The sequence below is a fragment of the Argentina silus genome (assembly GCF_951799395.1).
Source record: "Argentina silus genome assembly, chromosome: 10".
Taxonomy (NCBI): domain Eukaryota; kingdom Metazoa; phylum Chordata; class Actinopteri; order Argentiniformes; family Argentinidae; genus Argentina; species Argentina silus.
The window spans coordinates 12,163,938-12,171,313 of NC_139664.1; positions in this window are offsets into that span (position 1 = coordinate 12,163,938).

Below are 7,376 nucleotides of genomic sequence, written 5' to 3' on the forward strand. Positions count from 1 at the left end.
GGTTACTGAACACACAGTAGCTTTAATGAAAAGTGGACTGAAATTGACAGACGGATTCTGTCTGCCTAACTTCACTTATAGCACCCTCCAGCTGTGGAGTGATGTCATGGTGGTTGCAGTCAGTGAGTGTGTGGTGACACTGAAGAAGCGTGGATTCGGATACACACCCGGCTTTTTCAGTAGGTCTACACTCACTCACCAAGACAACATTTACTCTGAAGAGAATTCGAATGCTTTCACTGGTTTCACATGTTTGAGCAATATAAAACCGCTCGGAGAAAGACTGACCAACTGTACGCGGATGCTGAACAAGAAGAGAGGAAACATTAGCGAAAGCTTCTGAGTGCGGTAGTTTCCCCCCAAATCATCTCATGCATTTGCTTGTGCTTCTGAAGTTTTTTTTCTCCACCAAATGTGATGTAAGCGAGGTCCCGAGAGCCACAGCTGTATGTTTGTTTGGTTGTGTATTTATTGTTTTGCTATTTGGTATTTTTCCACAAAAGAGAGACTGTGTTCCATGCATGCCAACCTGCCTGAAAAGCGATTTGGCTCCACGATAGAGACTGAATAGGGTACGACGAAAAGCAAATAACTGTTGAATTGACCTTAATTTCTCTGCCAAATTGACACCTTCTCGAATGAATTAGGGCCAGGATACCTTTTGCCGTTCACACACGCATGGTAAGTATAACGCACCTTCCACTCTCTGACTATTTACAATTGAACAAGTGGAAACGTTGTATTCATGTATGAGATGTTATTCTGTTGCACTGTGCGCCCCTCACGCCTTTGACAGGTTGCTAGAATGGAATGACACCATATCTTCTTAATAAGTGCAATATGATCATGTTACATTCTGTATCCATATAGGCCTGTATTATATTTATGTCATATGAGTCAAATTTAAACGTATGTAATCCAAATGCTGAGGCAATTCCCTGGATCTAGTGGCAGTGTTTAATAAGCTATTTTACCAAGCAGATTAATGAGATCCGATTATACTCAAGCTTCCTCCCATTATTAACGTTTTGCTGAGCCAAACTCTTATTAGTAACAGCCTGCTGTATAGAGATGAATTTCGGTTGCTAATAGGTTGGCAGTAGCATGGTGGCAGGCGACACTGAGGAAAGCGTCCTCTTGTGGGTCATGACAAGTCATGGACTAAGTTAGGTAATTGAGAAGGCACATGATCACAGCCTGTAAAAATATCACACATTCCCTATTAGCCAATGCAATGTAAACTGATCTGCAAAATGATTTAGGCCTATCATGATGGCACAATCCCATTATATTCCCATAGGAGTATGGACAATTAGGCAACGGCGCTTAACTTGCAGCACTTTAGTGTAAGACAACTTACACTTTTTCTTTCCATGTCTTAGGGCTGGCAAGCAAACCACATTTCTGTGTTTGGCAAGAAGCATGCCCTCCCAGAATTTCATAGCAGTGATATTAATCTTGCCCTTGGCTGCCCTCAAACAAACATGGTCAGTGTTCAAAGCATGAAGAATATATTCCTATAAATCATTCTTAATGATAAAGCACAGTAAAAGGTCTGCAACTTTTATCGCTGATTTTATAAATACCATAGAATGTTGTTTTTGCCAGGTTTGGTTTGGGCACCATGGTGATTACATGGAATTATATATATATATACTATATATATAAGAGACATGACAGGAAAGCTTGAGTCTGTGGAGGTACTTTTATCTGAACCTTTAGGACCACACTAAATGTAGTTCAGACAAAGGTTAATCATCTGATGATGCCCTTTGTGTTGAGTAATAGCTTGTCCATGTGAATCACGTGTGATATGGTAGGTGCCCTTAATAAAGCCTCGTGTGTGAAAATGAAAGCAGCTGTAACAGTGAGCAGGATGAGCCGGGGCCATGCATTCATGTGTGATGTATAATCCATGTGTTTTCACAGATTGCATCCGACCTCGCTAATTTTACCATCCCAATGGAGATATATGGTTATGGTTGGTGTAATGTCATCATTAAGTTGGGCATTAGGCTGGAGGGTGACCTGTTGTCCTTAAGACATCTTCGTCATTCCACTGTGAATTAGTGTTTGATTTGAATAAATCCACTGGTAAGCCTTTCCAGAGACGCATGCTTGCAGCTTCTGTATTCTGTACTACATCCTCTGGAAAAGTGACAGTCCTCATTCCTCTGTCTCTCTCTTTCATTCCCTCATCCTCCTTATGTGTGTGTGATTCCCTCTGCTCTGCACGGGTGCCGTTGCCAGTCCTCTCTGACCACCTCCAGAGCTCAGCTTATCTCTCTCACTCCCTCTGAAACCTGTGCTGTCACCGTTTCTTATTCCCCCCTCTCATCCCTCTCATCCCTCCATCTGCTTTTATTCATGTCAGTCAGTATCAGTCATTATAATTAGGTGGTTTATGATGGTTTCTACATGTGCATTCCCAATTCTGCTAATGCAAATGTGGTACATTGGTTTGGTTTGTCCTGTTCTAACCGGAGGCTCAGACATGATTAATGGACTGATGTGAGTTGTAAGACTTTGTGATAGACTTCGTTAGGCCATGCAGGAATATTTTGTAGCATTTCTGATGAGGTAAACCTTGCCTAGGCTAAATAGTAAATGCAGGCCCTGGTCAAGTAAACATCAATATGCTGTTCCTCTTTTTGCACATTATTTTAAGCTTTGTTGTGCAACCTGCAGAAAGAAACAGTTTCATCATTTAACAAAAGTGATGCGAAGCATTTGTCAAGATTAAAACATTTGTGTAATATGTCACTCGTTGTTAGTGCAAATGTTATATGAGAAGGCAGAAGAGAGGAATTGTAGATCATAATGGCTAAGGCTGTGGTGTTTTGAATTGAATGAGGTTAAACCATAGGCCCAAACTGATAAGCCCTCATGTGTGAAAAATATGCATGCTTTTCTGGTGATGAAATTCTCATTGAGGAGCACAGTTATCGTGAGATCTTCTGTGTGGCTGGACTGTCAGACAGACGTGAGGACTCCTCCTTTCAGCAGCTCCAGATTAACTGCCGACTTACAATGGTGTGAGTCTCTGGGGGGGTGAGGGGCTCTGAGCGGGTGAGGGGCTCTGAGCGCCATTCTTTGGCCTTTCCTTTGTAAAGGAAGCTTTTGTTTGTCGGACATCCCACTTTCCGCCTTTCTACCCAATCGCCACGACAGACCCCGGGCTCCAATATTACCCAACAACCATTACAGACTGACTAGTTGTGTAGGACAAACCTGAAGCTCCCGTTTCCCCTAGCAGTTGGGAAATATAGGGCTAGTGTCACAGTCAGATGTTGGCAGTGTAAGCCAGTCCAATTAGAATTAGCTGAAGTAATTGCTGGTTGACATCTCCCCCACTTGGAGAGGACAGACTAAATGCAACATTCATTCCCTGCCAGGCAAGGTAGGAGGGACAAATAAGGGACACAAAGCGATTATTGAACATGCGGTATGCCGTTTACTGTGAGACTCCAGAGCTGCAGATAAAGATGCACCCCATCCCAACAGCATTCTTCAGAAAGTGTTTCTTTGTGCATGACTGTATCGTAAGGAACAGAGCAAGGCAGGTTCGGGGGTAGGCAGGGTTCTGAGTTGATCCCAGAAGGGCTCCAGCAGCTTACTTTCTTTCGTTAGTTTAGGGGGAGTTGAAGAGCTGGATTTGGAAACGTGCCCTGAAAGATAATGGGAGTTCAGACAGAGTTCCTGTGGGAAGTGAGGAACCCTTAAAAAGACCTGTGAAAAATGTTGCCAACTACATGTGGCCATGTGGAATTCAGTTATTATTAATAGTTGGGCTAATGGTGTATCTGAGTGCATCGTTTGTCTTCTAATAAAAAGAAGAGGCCATTTGGTCAGGCAATTCTTCCCATTGATCTCTTTTTGTGCTAGTCAAACAGGTTATTGATCATTTGAGTGTCTTTGTTAGGATGGGCAGATGTGTGTTTTCCTATGAGGTTCAGTGAGACAGGTTAGTGGACTTGTTTAAAGAACAAGTGAATGGATTCTGCTGACCTGGCAGTGAATCAATAGGAAGTTCATTTAGCTTGGGTAATTTAGAAGGTTTTGGGGTTAGTTTACTGTACCTTAGTTGTGTTTAGATTCAGAAGCCTCTGATGCAATACAACAGAGGTAATGTACTGGTGATTTTAAGTCAAATTATTTCAGTCTATCGACATTAAGGCAGTACATCATTTTACAAACAAATAGTTTTTTATCCTCCTTGTTGGTGTCTGCCTCATTGAAATAAGCACATGTTATTCTGTTGGGGACTGGATGTAATACCAGATATCCACAGAGGCTGGTAAAGCTGCCACAATGTGTATTCTCTAAACCTGACCCTTGTTTAGATAAAAACACAATGCCATTTTGATGTCTGGGAAGGCTTCCCAAAACAAGGGGCACAGTGACCTCTGTGCTGTGTGGGCTGTTAAGTGCAAAGCCCAAATTCAGTTTCCTATGCTAAAGGCTCTATCCCGAAGCTATCAATTGATACAATCAGAATTTCAATCACTAGGAAGATTTCCAGAATGGTTCAGACCAGCAGTGACTTTATTCACTGTTTGACTTGTGATCTCATTACACGTGTCCTGAGGAGAGGAGTGTCTATGCCCTTATATGGATGAGTTGGTGTAACCACAGTCTCTTTCTCAGCACCAGATGGGAGGTGGTGGTGGCTGGTTATCATATGACCCCCTGAGGTCACAACACACACACACACCCAATGGAATTAAAGCCGTTGAGTCTTTCATTGCTACTTTAGAATGATCTCAGTGATATTCATTGAGTGCATTGCCCAGCTGTAAAGGATTTGATCAACCTCATTGTTTGGGCTGTATGGTCGCAATACATGAACATGTTTTACTATGTCATAGTAAGGATTCTGTCATGGCCTGAAGAACCTTATCAGTAGGTATATCTAAGCCTTACATTGCACTGCTCTAGTTGAATCACTTTCATTTTGACCATTGAGTTTCACCCTGACATTGAACGTGTGATGGTGTCTAAAGGTCACTCGCCTAAGAACAAGGCTAATGGGGATTACAATGGACCAGGAGGGATAATTCTACATGGTTTTCTCTGTAATAAAAGGTATGAGACCTTTTAGTTTTCAGTGTTATACACACTGGACCCTGAGTGTTTACCTCAGGTAACTTGTCATCCTGTCAATGGACTTTATTCATCCATATAAAAAGTGCCAGTATGTGTCCTTTGTGAAGGAACTGGTAGTTAGTAGCAGAGAGGAAAAAGGTCCATTATGGTGCTAATGCCCCTGCAACGTGTATAACTAAATGCCTATGCAGAATAACAATTACCTGTAGATGACATTTAGTCCTTTCTATTTTTATTGGCCCATTTACTGTATAAAGAATCTGACATGAGTCACTTTCCAGTCAGGGTTGTTTTCATACAGTAGATCAGAGTCAACATTGTGGAGTATGAGATGAAAATCACTTCTTCAAACTAGTTTTACCGTCTCTTGTTCCCCAAACAACGCAGATGGTATGCCAGTGCTTTGTCAGAAAAACAAATCTAAAAGTAAATTCTGCCTCCATATACGTGCTATTCTGTGCCACTCTGCCTCCACTTGGCTAGGTGTCTTGGGAAATAATATTCCTGGCAGCACGTATAGCCTAGCCAGTGATGCTGTCCTGGATTAGATCATGAGTCTCATAGCTGGGCTCCTGACTAAAGGACCGGTCTCCTCTAGGGTTTCAGTCCTGCTCTGTCAAATGCCTCACATCACCAGTTCAACGATGGTTAGCACAGGTTACTGACACAGTTTAGTCAAGAGTAAGTCGTCACGATTATCAGAAGGGGTTACACTGTACAGTGCTCTTAATGCATATGACCTGAGGTTATGGTCAATAAAGTACAGCCTCGCAACTCCATTGGGCTTTTATGGCTAAGTGGTGTTGAGCTGGCCAATGGAACTTTTAAAGCTGGTAATGTAGAGCACTTTGTTTCCAAACCAAAGTCTGTGCAATTCATGGCCCGTTGTGATCTGTGAGTTCTGTTGGTGAGTTATTGGGTGTGTGCTGATGGGCCAGGATCATCAGACTGGAAAAATCCACTCACCTGACATCCTCCCACTCTAAAGAACAATCCTGAAAAACCCCCACTGATCTCACACTGCACACACTGATGATAACACAAGACCGTCCTTGGTAGCATACTGTACAGGTGAGTCACTGCTCTCAGTCTCAGTTAGTGAGTAATTAACAACCCTCACAGTGGTACCTGGCTTGGCCATCCATGACTTTTCCCTTGACTTATATTTGAGTCTATGAACCCCTCCTCCCTGCTTTGATACAACAAACACAGCCTAATGGACCACTGTCCTAAAAGCTAATCAGCCATGACAGTGTGACAATGTGGTTAGGGGAGGACTGGGTAGGGGGCATTGTATATTGCCTAACCCTATACAAGCTGATCTTTTCTCCTGAGTGCCAGTGTGCGTGTTTTGTTGACGCCTCAGCTAAAGAGCAGCAAGGCTGTTTTGCTGTGCATTGCAACTGGCAGTGACCATGTCGAAAGGCGCATGCGTGCGTGCGTGTGTCTCTGTGTGTGTCTCTGTGTGTCTGTGTGTGTACTGTAGCAGCAATGCATGCATTCATGGCACAGCACCGGCACTCTGAGCCTGCAGGCTGATGATGCAATCATGATGTGATAAGTGTGCGCTTGGCTTCCCCCACGTGGAAGCTCTCTTCGTACCGTGTGGCTGATGACGAGGGTCCACCCCAAGGAGGGGGCAGGGGGCTGGCCACATCGTATAAGAACAGGCAGGAAAGGCATAGGTTGGCTGTACAATCACTAATGCCTTGGAAGCTACAGTATTATGAAGAAGGAACAAGACTTAAACAGGAACAAGATGGAACAACGTTTTTTTTAAAACAGAAACTGTATAAAAGTGGATGTGAAAAAGAATGTTGTCCATGTACATTTTCTTTTTTCCATAAATGATGCTGTTTTTGTTCTCTCAACCTGACAGAGGAATCATTCTGTGTAGTTCAATCAGTCATATACAGATAATAAACACACAGTAGCATTATAAAGTGCATTGGGCACTAATCACCCCTCCAACTGTCATGTTCCTGAGCATATGATATGTTATGTAAGGTTTTTTGATTCTGCTGTGCATTTCCAAAGCTCTGACTCAAACAACCCTTCTAACCCTAACCAATGTGAGGGGAGGGTTCTGGGAATGTAACATTCAATGAAATTGTGAGCACATTCTCCCATCGCTCCGTCCAGTTCAATCCAAGCCAGATTGGCTGAACTAAAATTCTCCAGACCTACAAAAGACGCCTGAGAACAACACGAGTTGGAGTTCTGGCTATGCGAGACTAGGCAATGAACAGCATGGCAAATTGAATGGAAAT